Source organism: Filicampus tigris, chromosome 2 (assembly GCF_054856515.1).
Source record: "Filicampus tigris isolate MCC_2025a chromosome 2, RoL_Ftig_1.0, whole genome shotgun sequence".
NCBI classification, from domain to species: domain Eukaryota; kingdom Metazoa; phylum Chordata; class Actinopteri; order Syngnathiformes; family Syngnathidae; genus Filicampus; species Filicampus tigris.
Window position 1 is genome coordinate 26,261,470 of NC_141218.1, and position 19,055 is coordinate 26,280,524.

General features: G+C 40.6%; 1 protein-coding gene across 3 annotated transcripts in view; it reads left to right on the forward strand.

The window, feature by feature from the left end:
* The first annotated feature begins 1,790 nt into the window (after positions 1–1,790).
* The window catches only part of mid2 (midline 2), a 131,297-nt gene continuing 114,032 nt past the window's right edge, over positions 1,791–19,055 (forward strand). For 2 of the 3 annotated variants that reach the window (XM_086023638.1, XM_086023640.1), the window contains exon 1: positions 1,791–2,044. The gene's annotated coding sequence lies outside the window, so the exon portion shown is untranslated. Of the gene's footprint in view, positions 2,045–15,605; positions 15,623–19,055 lie in introns of those variants that run through there. The other variant, XM_086023639.1, reaches the window with a different exon arrangement.

Genomic DNA, 19,055 nt, shown 5'->3' on the forward strand with positions numbered 1-19,055 from the left:
CATTATGGTTTGTTGAATTACACAAAGATGACCCAATTTAACTTTTTACACAGACTTGTGATGAAATGCCTTTCACAAACCAAATGATGGATGTTCCCAGTCTGTCCCTTTTCAAGTGCTTACTCCACACAGAGGCAGTCTTTTGATCTTATTTGCGACTTTCACTCTATTTGTTTCCCTGACCCACAGGTTCTGATGGATTAATCTGGATTTTTCTTTTGATGGAAAAAAATCCCGTGGGGTATATCTGCTGGCACAACCTCCAAACACAAGAAGTTTTTGTCATCATTTTTAAGTTCAGGTCAGATTTAGTCACTCGCTATATGACACCAGGAAGTACCCTGGAGCCCAGTGGCGGTTTCTGCTGCATACAATATGGGGCATATTCTCCCGTGCGCTTAAGTAAGAAAAGGCTGTGCAGATCTGGATATGGATTTCAGTGTGTCATTTACATTGTAAGGTACACACTCTGGGAGCCACCCTTACATGTGGGCATTCCTTGCCAATTCTGGCATAGTATGCATTTTCCCAAAGACTAAAATGCCTTTCACCAGTCCGCTGATAGTGTAGTGGTACACACGCCTGAGTTGTGTGCGGGCAGCGTGGGATCGATTCCCGCTCAGTGACAGTGTCTATGTGTGCCCTGCGACTGGCTGGCGACCAGTTCGGGGTGTTGTCTGCCTTCGCCCATTGACGGCTGGGATAGGCTCCAGCAACTCCCCGCGACCCTATATAGGATAAGTGGTTTGGAAGATGACATGACATGACATAAAATGCCTTTCCTCTTGCACGCTCTAGAGCAGAAGTGTCTAACTCATTTTTTGTCGTGGGCCACATTGTAGTTACAGTTTCCCTCGGAGGGCAGTTGTGACTGTGAAACCACATAAATCTTTAATCAATTCCTGCTATTATTACATATATAGTACACAACAAATTGATAGATAACTAGTTTGGAAATCAGAAGTCAATGATAGTAGTTTGTTTAACTATTGTTTAAGTGTCTGCAATAATGTAACTAGAAAATGCTTGCAATATCGCAACGCAATTTATCACATATGACAATTTAAAATTTTGGTACAGGCTTGAGCAAGCATCATGGAAGTTGACATGCTTGATTTGCTTTCAGGGGCCACGTAAAATAATGTGTGGGTCAGATCTCTCCCCCGCGCCTTGAGTTTGACACCTGTGCTCTTTAGCAGTGGTCCCCGGGCCGTTTAGGTACGGGCTGTGGCGGGCACACAGATGAAAGTTTGTATTGTTTTAAAATTATGCAAGAACTTAAAAATGTTTTACAGCCATAAATGCTGGGTGTATTCACATAGGGTACTTCTCCATTGCGGGTGTGGTGGGTCTGAATGTAACCCCCCTGCAATGAAGGGGATTACTGTTACGGCATTTCCATTCAGGAAAGATGATTAGAGATATGAGTGTGTTTTGAGTTGCAAGGTGGCCGAGTACCGAATTAAACTCGTATCTCAAGGCAGCACGACATTTATTGCATGACTATGGTTGGCATAAATGGCCGTAAGAGCGCCACCTGTACTTTGTACTGGTCTAAATAAAGTGCAAATGTGTTTTTGTTCAGAGATGTAAAGCATGAAAAATACTCTGTTACTGCGAATGCGTTTATTATAAATACTGTATAATTAACATAATCAATGAGGGAGGGGAAACGAGTCACATTTACCAGCTAACCGAGACACCAAGTGAAAGTGGCGCCGATCGCCGGCGCGAGCTATTGAGAGGCTCCCAGTGGGCATGGTCACGTGTCCACGCCGGGGGAGCGTCAATTGTCGTTCGTGGTCCTCGTCTCTTTCTGGATGAGGACGGAACACGCACCACAGATCCAGTCCCGCGTACTTGTGTTTTGGGGCGTCGTCGTCCACAAAGCCCACGGCGACGTGGATTACCCATCCACCTGATCCACGTACTCGTCCAAACTTCTCTTTGCTGAACGAAAACATTGGTCCTGTCAAGTGCCACAGTGCTACAGTGGAACTGTCACGTCGAAGCTTTGCAGCGCTTTTTTGGGGGGAAGATCACAGTGAGTAACACGCACCGTAATGTTGTTGTTTATGTGCGAATGACACTCTTTTGACTTGAGTGCTGATGGCGTTTAAAAACAAAGCAACGTGGCCGGAGTGGTGTTGCAATCGCGTTAATTGAGGAATGAATGCAAATTGTCGTGGTGTCATCCACCTACTCTCAGTAAAGACATCAAATATTAAGAATTTATGTTAGATGCAATGTTGTTCACTGGGTCTTTCGTTTAGCAGGGAATAATGATGACGTTTGCGAGTTCACGTTCCTTGCAAAAATCATTTTGTAATTGTCCAACAAAGGAAAAGGGGTCTAAGATGAGCTCCAACTACTCCTGATGCCCGTCATGGGCAATTTCTTGCATTTTTACGTATTCAAAGTAAACACTCTCTTGTTTTAGTTGATGGCACTCTTACCATCACAGAGGTGCAGCTGCCCAATCAAATTAGATTAAACACAACAGCTGTATCACAAAATTGTAACTCTGAAGATGATTATGCACTGTTTTGCACGACACTGTCAGAGATATTAGTCTAACATTATATACACGACTGAGACGTGTACAACTGCACCACGTTTGCAAAAGTCCAAGCACATCTTTTGAATTAAAATACAAATACTAATACAGTGCTTCTCAAACAGGCACATACGTAACATTAGGGAAAAATCTCAAGGCACCCAACCACTAAATACTGCATGTCAGAAGAAGTGATTGCTGGACACAGGTTAATTATGTTCCTTCTGCTACACTATCCAGTGCAGGGGTCGGCAACCTTTTACATCAAAGAGCCATTTCGATCCATTTTCCACAGAAAAGAAAACACTGAGAGCCGCAAACACTTTTTGATATGTAAAATGAAGATGTGTATGTTTGTGTATACATATATATATATATATATATATATATATATATATATAGTATATATATATATATATATATATATATATATATATATATATATATATATATATATATAGTATATATATATATACAATATATATATATATATATATACAATATATATATATATATATATATATACAATATATATATATATATATATACAATATATATATATATATATATATACAATATATATATATATCCATCCATTATCTGTACCGCTTCTCCTCACAAGGGTCGCGGGGCGTGCTGGAGCCTATCCCAGCTGTCTTTGGGCAGTAGGCGGGGGACACCCTGAACTGGTTGCCAGCCAATCGCAGGGCACACAGAGACAAACATCCGCACTCACAATCACACCTAGGTGCAATTTAGACAGTCCAATCAACTTACCATGCATGTTTTTGGAATGTGGGAGGAAACCGGAGTGCCCGGAGAAAACCCACGCAGGCACGGGGAGAACATGCAAACTCCACACAGGGTGGCCGGAGCCGGGATCGAACCCACGACCTCTGAACTGTGAGGCGGACGTGCTAACCAGTCTCCTTGAATAATTTGAATACTTTAATTTAAAAAAATGCTTCAGTATTTTTTTCTGCCTCATACCCGTTAATTTGGTGTGCACTGTTGGGAAGATAGCCGCAGCAACAATTGTTCATACTCTCCATTACAGTAATATCACTTCTGTCGACTGAAAATGACAATTGCTGAGGGCTCAGGTAATGACCAATCACAGCTCAGCTTTAGAAAACAGGTCATCTGTGATTGGTCGTTACCTGAGCCATGTCATTTTCAGTCGAGAGAAGTGAGAAAAAGGCAGCCCCCACAGATGGCTCAACACGGGTGGATTAACGCTTAGTCCACAAATGAAATATTTATCAAAATGCCTTGTTAACTAGTGGGCTTGCATAGGATATTTTCTTGAAAAAAATATGTTTGAGTTGATTTCCGCTTTAAGAATTATATATTAAGGCACCAGTTGCCGGCGTGAGCAGCAAGCAGTGAGTGCTCTGTATGGACTGGAAAAAGCCTTTAGACTACTTTTCAAATGTAGTTTAATAGGTGAAAATGAATCTGCACACGTACCTTCGATGCTAACAGCCTGACAAATTAGCAGTTACTACCGATCCATTTTTACCAAACTACGGTAACTAAAACCGTAACTTAAAACGGCTGATTTTTATGTAAAATGTCAGATTGTCCGTCTTGTATTCATAATTGTTCTTTAACCAAGCAAAAATGTTTTATCCAAATACGTGATTATTCGATAGAATGTTCCATAAGAATACCTAATTTACAGTTCTACGATGGTGACAGTTTGACTCAGTGAAGCATTACTACAAAGTTATTTCCTATGGACAAAGTCGGAACAAATCAGAAGTTGGCATCCAAGAGTGAATTGTGTGTGTGTGTGAGATTTAGAAGTTTCACTGTGCCTCCAATTTTGCCCACAGTTTTGTTCAATTCTTTTGCCAATACCGTGACATCCATCCACTTCTCCTCACAAGGGTTGCGGGCATCTCATCTGTCTTTTGGCAGTAGGCATAGTACACCCTGAATTGGTTGCCAGCCAATCGCAAAATACGGTGACAACCTACCTCAAAACACTGACATCATCCATATGTGCCTCTTTGAAAAAAAATAAAATAAATATATATATATATATATATATATATATATATATATATATATATATATGTATGTATTCTAGTTATACTGTGCTGTGTGTATATTATAATGTTGTGCAATGTCCCCTTTGAAAACGATCCCTCTCAGATGAAACAGGAAATGCCTAAATCCTAGTTTTATGAAAGGTTGGGGCAGTCATCATAGTTGATTCTAGTTAATGTGGGACTGGGCTATTACTGCAAGTCTCAGCTCCTCCGAGGGGCAGAACCTCTTTGAAAAGCAGGTTGTCCTGGGAAGAATCAAAGTCCAGCTTCCTATGGAGAGAAACGCATTTGATGACACTTATTGTCTGGAGGATTATATTACATAATGTATTTGTACTGCACTAGGTTATAATTAGAGCATAGCTAATTTTCTACTGTGCAATTCTGAGAAATACTGTGACAGATCATTTTGGAACTGGTACTTTAGCTGAGGGCTCAATTGGTGTGTTTTTAGCAACCCAGTTTCCTACCGCAACTAGCAAAATCAGTTAACTTTCTATCCAATCCTATACTTTTCTTGGTGTATTCTTACCGTTTTTATCATGATTTCTTCTGACTAAAGTCTGTTTCGGTTCAGCACAAGAGGTCGGAAAAGACCACATCCATTTTGGTGTACAAAAAATGAAAAATATGCTCACCCCTTCAATTCAGCTATTGTGTGCGCTCATTTGCTAAATAAAGTTTTAACACTCCATGAAGTAAGCCATAAGAGGAATGTTCCAAATATATTAATGCTCAGTTTTGATTGGAATTAGTAATGGTCATTTGATTTCATTCCACAGATCGGCTATAGGAACAATTAATGATTGGTTAATTGTTTTTCTTGACCATTATTTAAAGTTGAATAAATGTCTGAATGTTTTGTACTCCTATTTGCCAGTGTTGAATAGATCAAAGTTTGCATGGACATAGCTCATAGAGCTTATGTCACGCTGTTGTCTTAAAACAGCAAATTAATCAAAACTAAATCAACAGCATCACATAGTGTACTCCTTTTAGCCTCAAATGGTTCAAAAAACGATTAATCAATCTGCATAATCAAAATAATTATTTCTGATTAATCAAATATGTCTATTTGTAGTTCTTACCCACTAGTGTATTGAATGTACGAGTAAACTCAAATATGGTTTGTGGGATAAATTGTGGTAGTCAACACCCAGTCCTTCTTAAAGTGGAAGTCAACCCAAACATTTTTTTTTTCAAAAATATGTTCTATGCAAGCCCACTAGTTGAAACAAGCCATTCTGAAAAATATTGCGTGGAATAAGAGTTTATCCACCCGTTTTTAGCCATCTCAGGGGGTGTCCATTTTGTCACTTCTGTCGACTGAAAATGACATCACAACTACCCAGGGCTCAGGTAATGATCAATAACAGCTCACCTGTTTTCTAAAGCTGAGCTGTGATTGGTTGTTACCGGAGCCCTGGGTAGTTGTGATGTCATTTTCAGTCGACGGAAGTGACAAAATGGACGCTCCCTGAGATGGCTAAAAAGGGGTGGATTTTGCGGCTTAACTCATATTCCACAAAAGCAATATTAATCAGAATGCTGTGTTTCAACTAGTGGGCCTGCTGGGAACATATTCTTCAAAAAATATGTTTGGGTTGACTACCCCTTTAATGAGAACAGCAATTCTGTTTGCATCATTGGACCCTTGTTTTTTTTTTTTTTTTTTGTGCAGCTTTGCTCAGTATCAGTAAGACAGACGTGGAAAAAAAAAACACAGGGGAGGCGCAATGTGACGCGACCACACAACACTGACAGCAGTACCACTTGTTGTCTGCAAACTACTGGTGTGCCTCACCACTCATCGGCTGTTTATTATTCAATTATGAGGGTCCTCGAGTTCAAGCTGGGCTCAGTGGAGTGGAAAACAGACCCACTCATTGATAAGTGGGCATCTTAGTTTGCAGTTGGCTTTTGAAGGATGAAAGATTTTCTTTTGAATTGGTTTCATGAAGGGTGAAAACAGTCACACTTAGTTCAGGCTTGAATAGAAAGGCAGAAACTGTCAAAGAGAACCAGACATCAGTGTTAAAGGTTAAAAGGTGTGTTTTCCAAAAGCCTGCAGAAACTCACGATGACATTAACTGTCCGTCAAACTGTCACATGTTGTGTAGAGTCACGTGCTTCAGCATTCGCCTTGGTGGTAAAATTCACCTCCCATCCCTATCATCTCATAGTGGCTCATTCTTCAGATGTCAGGTGTTTTTCAATCTTACTCGTAGGCTTTTACTTGGTGAGTGCTGGACGAAGCTGTCGGTGAGATTAGCGTTAGAGCCAATGGTGGGAGGGCAGTTGTATCCTCTGGGGAACAGCCGGCAGAAAGTGGTACCAATCCCCAGACACTGTGCATGCACACAAATGAAGACAAGCATGTGAACGCCCCAGCAAAGACGGAAAGATCGAATTGCGTCATCGGCTCGGTTGAAACCCTCATTCGAGAAACTGTTTTCTCCTTCAGGTATATGTTGATTAGCACGTCAACAAAGAAATATAATGCTATATGACATCATCCAGTATATGCTATTATAATATAACATGAGTATGTAATATAATACATGATACTAATTCTAATAGCTTACACTCCTTATATCAAATCTGTAAGAATAACGTGGGCCCATTTACATCCGGATTATCCCTGTCACTTCTTTTGTGGATTTAATTGGAATTCTTATTATGACGCTCGTGGAGACACATAACATTCTACATTTAGAAGGTCCCTTTACTGAGGCTTTACTTTATCTTTGGAAAACTCCATCAAGTCGTTTTGTAAATCTCAATTAATGACTGATCACCCAGTGTGTGTGCTGCTTCTTAGCGCATTCTTGTGAATACTGTGATTAATTCTGCTGTCATGTCTCACAATTCCAAGATGGAATCTGAACACTACATACTGTATGTTGTCAGGAAGTCAGAGAGTCTCTCGGTCCCTCCCTTTTGGGTTAACTATGATGTCCGTATAAGCATGATGTCACAATCTACTGAATTCGTACTTGTACGATGATTGATAGACTGATTTTCTAATAGTTGCCAATGCTTTGATAGTATCCCTTGCATTTGAGATAAATGATTTTGCATGGAGTAACCATGCACACAAGTGCAAGTTCTATCAAAATTAAAGAGACACAACAGAAAATTAAATATATTGTGTCTTTGAACTAAATAATTAAACGAAAATTGAAATTTCAAGTCCTGCCCCCCACCATGGTTGTTCAAAATGACAATTAAAAAAATTCCATCCCAAAACAAAACAATTAAAAAAAAGATTAAATATGTGCATTTTTAGAGGCCAAACACAGCAAAATTTTCCTTTTTTCTGTATCATGACGCATTACCGTATACTGTGCTACAGCTTGTGTAGCAAAAACATCTTTGAACATTGGCATCCACTTCCACCACTGGGCTTTTCACACTCAAAACAAAGGTTTGCACTGTCACGCCATCTTCCTCTCTCCTCTCCCAGTTCAAGTTCGCTCTCAGAAAACCCCAATAAAAGCATACTGTCATGCTACAGCTATCCTTAGAAAATGTGATGGAAAAACTATTCCCACCACTAAACTAAGACTAAATAAAATGTTGTCCTGCTAGCAGTGTGTTTGTGGTTATCAGGCAGATGCAATCCACTGTGCTCGATGGAGCTGCATGTTTTTTTGTCTTTGATGCCACTAACTTGTAGTGGAAGGCAGAACAATTACATACTCCTCTTCCATTAGATGGAAAAAGGCACACTAACCCTGTGTATCCTCGTGTTGCCATTCATACATCAGAATAACGAAGGCATTGCTTCCTACGTGTTTATCAGCATTGTGTTGAATTTAACATGCTCAGATTTCACGCAGGCTAAGTCATTTAGTCAGTAAATTGAGACGAGAACATCATTATTGCAGTATTTCGTGACATTTTTTATGATTTTTTTTTTTATGTGAAATGGTTGCCTTGTCTCAGTATAGGTTGGGAATCATTGCTTTTAGGCTTGATGAAACTCTAATTTATTAACTTCCACACTAGGTAGAATAACTACCTGATTGGAATTCAAGCGACAAGCCACAAAATCTCCGGTGTGGTTGCCAATGCAATTGGTCATATTAATCTGCCAATTAATTAGAAGACGTCAAGAAGTCAACAGCATTGTTTGTACATCAATCTTGTAATGTTAAATAGTATCATTTCTCTTACAATGTAGCTGAGCATGATATTACATCTGTATTAGCTTTTATTTTTTAACTAACTATAGTCTGTTAAGCAGCACAGTGGCCGACTGGTTTGCAAATCCGCCTGACAGTTCATAGGTCGACCCTAAAATTGTCCATAGGTGAGAGTGGTTGTTTGTCTATTCCTGCCTGGCGACTGGCTGGCGACCAGTTCAGTGTATGTATACCCCTCCTCTCACCCAAACACAGCTGGGATATGCTCCAGCCCACCCATGACCCTATGGTGAGCCTGAGCGGTACAGAGAATGGATGGTTGCATGGATTGGTGGATATTCTCTTAAGAAACATTCACATTACCACAGTGCCCCTGTGACTTTCTAATGGTACTGTACATTTATCATATTTTCATAAGGCATCCAATATGTATTTCAGAGTCATTCTGTGGTTTGGATGATTTGCTCCTGCTTGCTTCATGAGATTCAATGTTTTCTTCTTAAAATTGCACAAGTGGGGCAAGCCATTGCGTGTCTTTGTGGAAGGAGCTCACAATCCCTTTGGGTGTTCATGCAGTCAATGAAGAATTCACTTAAATGCAGACCTACTTTTCCAAGTACACAACGAATAAAGCTCTTGAAATATGCTTTTTTTTTTTTAAATGGTAATCAATATACAATATAAATTAATACTGAATCAGTGGACATACTACATTGTACACTCCACCTTGTTTTCTCACTTTCGTGACCAGATGATGTCATCTGCTAGGGCACATTAGGTCCGACCTTGAAGTGCAGTCACCACTGCCCGCCCCCAGCAGGCTTGATCGAGCAAGTTGCCTTTTAGGGAGACAGCTACAACAGCCTGTATAAGGCAGAAAATCATAAGTGCCACAAAAAGGGTCAGATAAAAATAAGATAGCTGATGGCTGCTCTTGAATAAAATAATGTAGAGCTGATACTGAGCATATGTCACAACAAAGTTTTACAACAAATCGTATTTTAATGTATTGAATGGCTAAAGTATAGGGTTAAGTTTCCCTTTTAACACAGACATGTTTGCAGTTATTCCTTTTTCTGGATGTTTTTTTTATTTTATTTATGTCTATGTGTATACGTATGTGTATTTAGTGCACCTAGTTACAGTAGTATATATGTCTTATAGTTTGCAGAACTGCACTGCAAAATGGACTATATGCACGGAGTGTGTGTGACGTATTTCCACTAAAATCTCATAAAGCCTTTCCGGTCATGCCCAGCGGCATTGTTTTGAAGCCGTTTTACTTCAGAGAACTTCTATCAATTGTCAATTTTTTGGGGTATTTTGGGGGATTATTTTCATGTGTGTGGTTGCGTGTATTCGTGAAGAAGAGGTTAGTGAAGAAGAAGTACATCGAGCCATCACTGCTGTGTTCGTTCTCAGATAAACAGGTTCTATACGGTGTTACTCCGCTTTGATAAGCATGGGGGCAGAGGGTTGTTGACATTCGCAGGCATTAATTTGTAATACTTACATTCAGTCACAGTCACTATTTCCTCATGGTTAGAAAAATCCAACCGGAAAGCTATTTGCCGGGGGTGGATTATAAAAACGTATACAATGCATTTAGCTATATTCTTCGCTCACGATGAACTCCCACGCGACGTAAACCCTCATGTTCTTGACTTGGTATTGTGAAATACTTACATTGTCAAACCTCGCTCTTGTACTTGTAAAAAGATTAAGGCAGCAAAGGCGTGCTCATTGTTTATCCACATTTGTCACTTCCCGTTGGTGCTCGAGCGCTGATATGCTAGCTAACAGCCAGAGTGAACAAATGCCCCGACTCACGACGCCGATTCAACATGCTGAAACGCCCAACAGACGCTTCCTGACGAGGTCCGATGTTACGACGGTGTACGCTACACCAATCAGACGGCACAATTTGACGCACCGACGCTTACCGACGTCGGATGGTGTATCTTGGCCTTACCACTCCCTGACAGAAATGCTTAAGTAGGAATAAATTCAAAGTGTAAATGCAGAAGATAACACCCTGCGGGGTCGGCTACATGCAGGGACAAGAGGGGGCAAGCCCCCTCAAACAAACTGTCGGTTTGTCTCCTTCGCTCCGTGCTGTGTGACAGGCCTCTGACTCTTTGAGATCCACTACCTACTGCGAAACCCTCCCCCCAGTAAGGCGCGTGAGTGATCCCTGCGTGCATATGTTTACCTAATCATAGTTAGCCCGATTTTAGCCTCAATTTTCCCCTCCCGACAATTGTAAGGACGCTCCGATTATCATAATGGCTCCAAAGATGATCAGATATTCCTGCCGTGTGTGGTGTGTTCAGACTGATATCGACCGCTTTGAAGGATGTCTCAAATTGGGGATATTTAACAAGTATCTTTGTTTTGATTGACAGTAACGTGCAGCAAATCCGAAAGTGAAGTGAACCAAGATTTAAAAAAAAAAAAAAAAGTCATGGCACAACAGAAAGACCATGCTCGCACTCTCTCTCTCCTTTGACCAACCACCTTTTAATGTGGCTTTTTTTCTGGTAACAACCCACAAGCTATCGCCACTGCCTCCTCTTCGTCCGCCATGTTTCTTTTATCTGAAGTCCCGTTTAATCTTGATAGGTTTTGCGAGATTTCCTGTCCGAGCTGGGAATATTCATGAGTGAAATCAGTTTGTGTGTAATGTGATTTTACTGCACGCCACTCACTGTACGACTGTTCTACCTTTGATTTTTTTTTTATCGTCATGTGTGGGGTCTCTCAGGTTTTGAATGTCTGCTGACAATTTTAAAACCTTGACCTGAGAGCCAGGCTTAAGAGCCAGACTAAAGGTACTGTAGCTTTGTCTGCAGTTGGGGAATCCAGGCTGGACAGGTTTACGGGAGAGGCCTGACAAAGTGCAATACATCTCTTGGAGGTTGGATACTGATAGCAAGCCAGTCCCACGAAGAAAATTTACTCACAGGATTCTGCACAACCCCTCACATTCACTCCACTCCGCATTTGAGTGGCTCCCATCAGGTCGCAGGCTGCGATGCCCACACTGCAGAACACAAAGGAGGAGGGCCAACTTTGTCCCCATAGCAGTCCTGCTTCTGACCCTGCCTTGTCCCAACCGGCACCGATGGACTGAACGCACACAGCACTTAGCATCAAGCACAGAGCACTTTTTACTTGGCATTAGATAGATATATATTTTTTCATTTTATTACTGTAATTGATGTATGTTTTTTATGATGTTGTGTTGTCCTACAATGCTGCTTGTTACACCTTCTAAATTGATCCTCAGGGACAAATAAAGTGTTTTGATTTGATTTAATTTGATTTGAAATGCCTATCAACAACAACAGATACTGTATGCGGGCGCTTAATATGTACACCCTTCACATTTCTTGCCATCCCGATATATATGCATGCTTAGAAGCGGCTATTACACCCTGTACACCTGCAACCACCAGTAGCAATTACTTGAACACACTCACACAGCCATTCAAAGCTGTGGTCTTTGTGCCCGCAAGACAAGCTCTGTTTCATGATGCATTTCACAGCATATGGCTCCCACCAGTTGGTCTGTATTGAATTTCAGCAGCAACAAACCTCACATGACTGTGCTATTCAATACTTCAGCAGACTAGACACGGCCCCGTATAGGAGTTGTCTCTGGCATTTTCTTTGTTTATGCCCTCTCTCTATTTCTGATACACCACAAGGATAGGGACGCATGTCCCTTACATGAACTGCAAGTGAAGAATATAATTTGTATTTTCTGTTCTTCTGCAAAGACTTTTTCTCTGTGGGAATTTCTGTCCAACTTGTTTATGTTTATGTGGTTGGAGGTCACAGATGTTTGACCTGAAACATGGGCGTAACCAGCCCGTTTTTGCAAATTCAACCCAAGCACCCCCAATCATTATAGCATTTTTAAAATGGTCTTTTCCTTAATAAAGGCCACAATATGCTTAAATATGATGAAAAACGCTAGATAAAGAATAAAACAAAACAAAAATGTGAACAACAGCATCGGAAATACCCATGCCTCGAAATGGTTCAGTCCATTTGATTCCCAGCACCGCTCTCGCCCACCTCCCCGCTCCTCCTTCGCTCGGCTTGTGTCACTTGCAGCATAGCAGCGGAGTCTGTGGAGGCTCCGGTGTGTTACAGGTGGTTATGTTGAACAACTATTTTACCATCCAATACCATGACTTTGTTATCATCAACAGATATTAGTCCTCATTTTAGCTGCATTGAATCGAATGCAGCAATGATCGGCCTATCTTAATTGTTGCGTGTGTTTAAGCTATGTGTGTGGTCATTCTCCCAGCACTAGCATGGACATTCACATTTTTATTTAAAAAAGCACCATGTTCAGGTGAGAGTCTATTACCCACAGTAACTATAAAGAAATACACAAAACCTCTTCCTAATTTATTTGTATATGGTTGTCAGCTCTAGGAGAGAGAGGGGTAGAAAGGGAGGAGAGGAAACCTGGAGCCCCGTAACACACTCACGGAGAAGCAAAATATGAACAGCGGCTGAAGTTAAAAACATCTCATCCAGAATAAAATGTCAGATTTTATTCTGATAATTGCTGATAATTATGTATTTTCTCCTCATCAGTTGACCACATTATCATCACATTTTGATGGATAATCTATAAACCATTTAATATTAAAAATGTTATGAATTGATATGGATTGATTTGCGTCCCCATGCTTCCGACAACCCCCACCCCCGCCCCCACCACCACCATTGTCCAAATTAATGTTTTTAGAAGAAAAGACCGTTAATAGTGAATGGACAAATTATGAGGCTGGCATTTTTGGATGGCAGCAGTAAGCAAATCAATTACTCTTACAGACGTCTGCTACAACTTGCTCAGCTGAAATTTCATGTGCATGTATGTGTGTTTTTCCGAGAGACACTAGATGGCACTCTAGATATGTTATTCTGTTGAAATGTTATTTCCTCCCTTCACATTTCAAGTTGGATTCAGGTGGTTCAAGAGGAAAGTAGAATTGGAAATAAGGTTGATTTGTGTCATGTGTGAGCTTTTACTTGTACATGGGCCTGAGAGATCACACTTGTTCATCTCCAATAATGTACATCTTGTACTGAAGAATAATTGCAACATAAGTAATGTTATGGTACTTATCTGCTGTGCCTCACATCAATGCAGCATGGAGAGTGAGTGAGTGAGGAAGGGAGGGTGAGAAAGAAAGAGCTTTTTAAAGATGATTTTCCAGCTAACGTCTGCCTTAAAATGCAGTATTTACATCTGTGGGTGGGATTCGCTTCATTTTCTAGCATTTCTTTCCCTTCATGCTTTTCCCTAACCCCCCTTTCCTCTACCTTCCTCCCCTTTCCATTCCTCCCTTTTCATTTTCCTTTATGAGTTGGTTTTCCACCCATTTAGTCTTCTTTGCTTTACGTTCCAGGAGTTTCTTACTGGGCTTCATTATGTAATCGACAGTATATTCATGAATGAGTTGTTGTTTCTGTATATCCCATTAAACTGGCCCTCTGCATACGGTACACTTACCAAAGCTGTTGTGTGTCTCCATCCCATGTGACCTTTTCTTCAACAGAACCAACAAATCAATCACAAAGAATGTTCTCTTTGCTTTAAACAAGTGCTCTCCAATATTTATCCACACTAATTAAGGCTCTTCATAGTCAAGAGAGCTGTCTGGCGAGTTTTGTGTGTTTTTCAGTGTGTGTGCGGGGGTGTGCATGTGTGTGTGTGTGTGTGTGTGTGTGTGCGTGCGCATGTGGGAGGAAGCGAAAGACAGTGAGAGTGAGAGGCTACAACAAGCCCATTAAAACTTATTTGCTAACAGAAGGAAAATGGTTTCACTTGCCATTCAATAAGTAAACATCACTAATTGATTTTTATTTTCCTGCAACCATATTGCTCACTAAGGCAGCTTTTACATACCAAGATTAGTAAAAAAGAGGTTTGTTGTTTGCGTGAATTATAGAGTCCCCTATACATGTAGTGTGATTTAAAAGCTTATCATAAGTGGACTTGAGACAGATGCTCACTTAAGTGAAGTGCATACTTGCAAGCGCAGCACTATTTCCTTCTCAAAAGGTTGCAAAAATAAAACTATGACATGGCACTTTCCAGAGCTGGGCATTGCCTAATCGCCACTGCGTTCCGTCTTGCATATTCAATCGAAAATGTGGTCCCGGTCCATCCCTTGTTGGCAACAGCCAATCGGCGTCGAGAACGCAATCTTCACGTCACAAGCAGGCGCCGTACGAGCAGACACGCCGCCAAACAATAATAATATATCCATCCATCCATTATCGATACCGCTTAATCTCACAAGGGTCGCGGGGACAATAATAATATAATACAATATAATATAATATAATATGGCACGGTGGTCGACTGGTTAGCACGTCCGCCTCACAGTTCAGAGGTCGTGGGTTCGATTCTGGCCCCGGCCTCCCTGTGTGGAGTTTGCATGTTCTCCCCGCCTGCGTGGGTTTTCTCCGGGTACTCCGGTTTCCTCCCACATTCCAAAAACATGCACGGTAAGTTGATTGGACTCTCTAAATTGCCCCTAGGTGTGATTGTTGATGTTTGTCTTTGTGTGCCCTGCGATTGGCTGGCAACCAATTCAGGGTGTCCCCCGCCTACTGCCCGAAGACAGCTGGGATGGGCTCCAGCACGCCCCGCTACCCTTGTGAGGATAAGCGGTAGGGATAATGGATGGATGGATAATATAATATAATAAGTTATTTGAAGACGCGAATTTGCCCAAATTTCTGTGAATGTTTTCTTTTGTCTATTCAGCATGCGCCCTGCGACTTCTCACCCAAAGTCAGCTAGGAGAGGCTCGAGCTCACCCACGGTAGGGATATTAAAAAAATGGATGGATGTAGTCCAATAGTATTATTTAAAACAAAATGATGATTGACTAATAGAGAATGATGGTACCCTAAACTTAATATTTTGTTGTGCAAGCTTTTTGAGGCAGACTCTGCAATTGATGTAACTCTCAATGAGACTTCTGCACCTATTGATAGATATTTGGGCTCGCTCTTCGCAGCTACTACTCTACTGATCCAGCCCATTAAGCTTTGAAGGGTGCCCTCTCCATACTGCATATTTCTGATCCTTCTGCTAATGTTTAAGATTTAAATAATGGCTCACATAAGGCCACTTCAGAATAATCCAATGTGTGTTTTTAGCCATTTTTAGGTGTGTTTTTTTCAAGATGAATGTGTTGGGTTTTTATCCTATGAGAGGACGCATGACCTGGGGCTGAGAGCATGCATTCTGATATTTGGCAGCATATTTAGCTCTAGAATGCCTTGATAGTCTTGAGAGTTCCAGAGCTGGGCACTTTACCCTTTTATGCCGGTCCGTCCTCCATCCTCTGTCCACGACCTGGGTACCCTTCGGTCCTCGTCCCTTCGTCCTTATTCATAAAAATTATCGTACTCCAACCCCGTCCGTCTTCGGCGTTTTAAAGCGCTTCCGTCCTTCTATTCCGTCGATTCGATTCAATTTTTAAAAAATTGCTACCATGCTTGTCTCTGTGCACTTGTGTGGTTCTGCAGGCATACACAAACGCAATGCGCAATGATGTTTGGCGCAAAAGCATAATTTGCTCTACACATTCAAAATGTGCTAAGCATCTGGAATGCAAAAACGTTTCAAGACATCATTTTCTAGATGAATTCAAGCAACAAGATTTTTGATTAATCGGGGCGAAACGATTTTTGATTAATCATTACATCCCTAGTGATAACACAATACTATTGGGGTTTGTTGCATGTTTTCACTTTTATTATTGCAAAATAAAAATAATTATTGCAAAATAAGATACTGTTATTTCAGGAGGAGAACAAACATCTTCCACTTCCGGGTCATAGCTTTGAGTAGAAATCCTGACACGCAGTTGTGTAAGGAAAAAATAACAAATACATGTGACGTGAAGATTACATTCTTGACACCGATTGGCAGTCACCGACGAGGGACAATGCCCAGTTCTGCTGACTAGTTTGCCTGTTCCTTATGTTCATAGAACAAACACTACGCACTGTGAAACATTTCATTACATTTCATTTCATTTATGTACCACCACTAAAGGAGAATAATGGCATCATTATATGTCCAACATTGTAGTCAGTAACATGTGTCATGTTGAGTTTAAAAGGCCACTTTGAGTCACTGCTTCATCTACAGATCTATAGGCTTTTTTGGTTACGTATAGTTATTATGAAAGTCCCCCTTTTTGTCCAAAATTGCCCTTGTTGAAGTCCCTTTGATGTGAATGCTTGGGGTTTTGGGATGCTGGCCTCATGCTGCTGCGCAAGACATTTGTCATTTTTTCATTTCCAGCTGCAAAACTCAGCAACCCAAAAGAACTTGGACAAAGGCTGTCCTGTGTCATGAGTTAAAGTTAAAGCGGGTTTTTGTTCTTCTAACTTGGCAGTGCAGAAAGTGTCTGCATTAATCCATTCACTTGTTTGTGTGTCTTTGTGTCCGTCTTGCACATATGTGTGTCTGACACGAGCAATTTCGGAATACCCATGAGGTATTGTGCCACTGTTCTTTGTAAGACTTGCCACAAAGGCTCCGTTTGATGCTCTTTAAAAGCCTGTAGATCAAGTATGCCCCTGGGTTGGTAATGGGCTTTATTGTCAGCGATTTGCTTGAGGTTTGTATTCTCAGTGTGACTCCTGGGAATGAGGTGCTGTTTGGCCTTGTGAAGTTCATGTTTCAGCTTTCAGTCTTATTGTTGTGTGAAGTTCCACAATACTGTATGAACTGACAGGGTATGAGTTAAGTCATGGAAGGTGACGCAGGGACCCGATGGGAGAGCTCACTCTCTCTTAGTTAAGCTCTGTCAATTCATGCTAAAATGCATTAGACCATCTGACACATTTGTTACTTTAAAAAAAACGCCCTTTGGACATAACAATTGGTACACCTGTGTCTTCTCATGAGCTGCATTACACAAAATCTCCAATGGTAATTTACAATTCCCATTTTTAATAGGCACATTGATTGTCAAAGAGGTATCAATTAAACGCATATTTATAAGCAGTCCCGAAAATGAATGAATGAATGTTTATTGTGGCTGTGGTTGCAGTTTGCAGCGCTTCAATTGGGCATCTCTAGATTGTGCTGGTGTACCTAATTTTGTGGGCAGTGAGCCTTCAATCAAAATCGCCTACATTGCATTGTAATGCAGCTCTCACGAGGGCACATTTAAGGCACGTTCAAGATTTTATATTGTTTTGTTCACAAAGCAAAGTAATTATCAGGAAAGCTGCATTTTGTTGGCTTTGTTCATAGGCGAATGTTAAAAATGTTCTCGCTCAAATTGCTTTGGAATTAAGATAAATAGGATTCTTTTAATTAGAAAATTCTAGTGTCTTCAGTGCAGCACATCCTCTGTAGAAGTGTTGCACAGTGACTACTTTTTGGAGCATAGCTGCAGGTGTATTGGCGCTTGTGGCTCACAAAGTTTTTGAATATTGTAGAGCATTACTTTACATGGAACTTTCTACTAAATGCACCCTTGCGTTAAATAATACTGCCAAAATTCATAAAGTATCAAGTAATAATGCCAAATATTCAATCAAACCTTTTCATTTGTAGTCCAAATATTATTTGACCTGCTTAATGTCTTTTTTTTTTTTCTGCCGTCCTCAGTCTTTCTCTTAACACAACCATCAAACCCAAGTTTGTTCTGGGATAAAAGCAGAATATGATTCCCTCCTTCCCCACTGAAAAAACAATCTGTAATTTGTTACTTGGCATTGTTTGGCACAATAGTGGCCTGTAATTTGCCTTTCTTTTTCAGTACCTTGTGTTTTGTTTTGTTTTTTTGCCAGCATGCAGAGAAAACTCAAATATGAGCTACTTGTGAGTCAGTTTCTCACATTATTTGACGTTTGTTTGCCATCTAAGTCATTCAAGACAAGCCGCTAGTCCCTCTACACTGAGCGACTGCAAGTCTGGGGAAGTTTCAAGGACATGCCGAACTGCATTCATATTCATACATGGTTTTCAAATGTAAACGATTACCCCGAGGATTCTGGCAGCAACGCTTACTCTCGCTCCCAGGTTTTTAGGCCAACATTATTATTATTATTATTATTATTATTATTATTATTATTATAGATACTTGATTTTTTTTTCTGTTCGTGCAGCACAACAGTTTGAGTATCAAAGGACCAACGTATTCAAGAAAAAGTTCTCGCATCATAAGTAATTTCAAATTAGAGTATAACAGTAAATGTGCATTTTTTTTTTTTTTTTACTGCTTT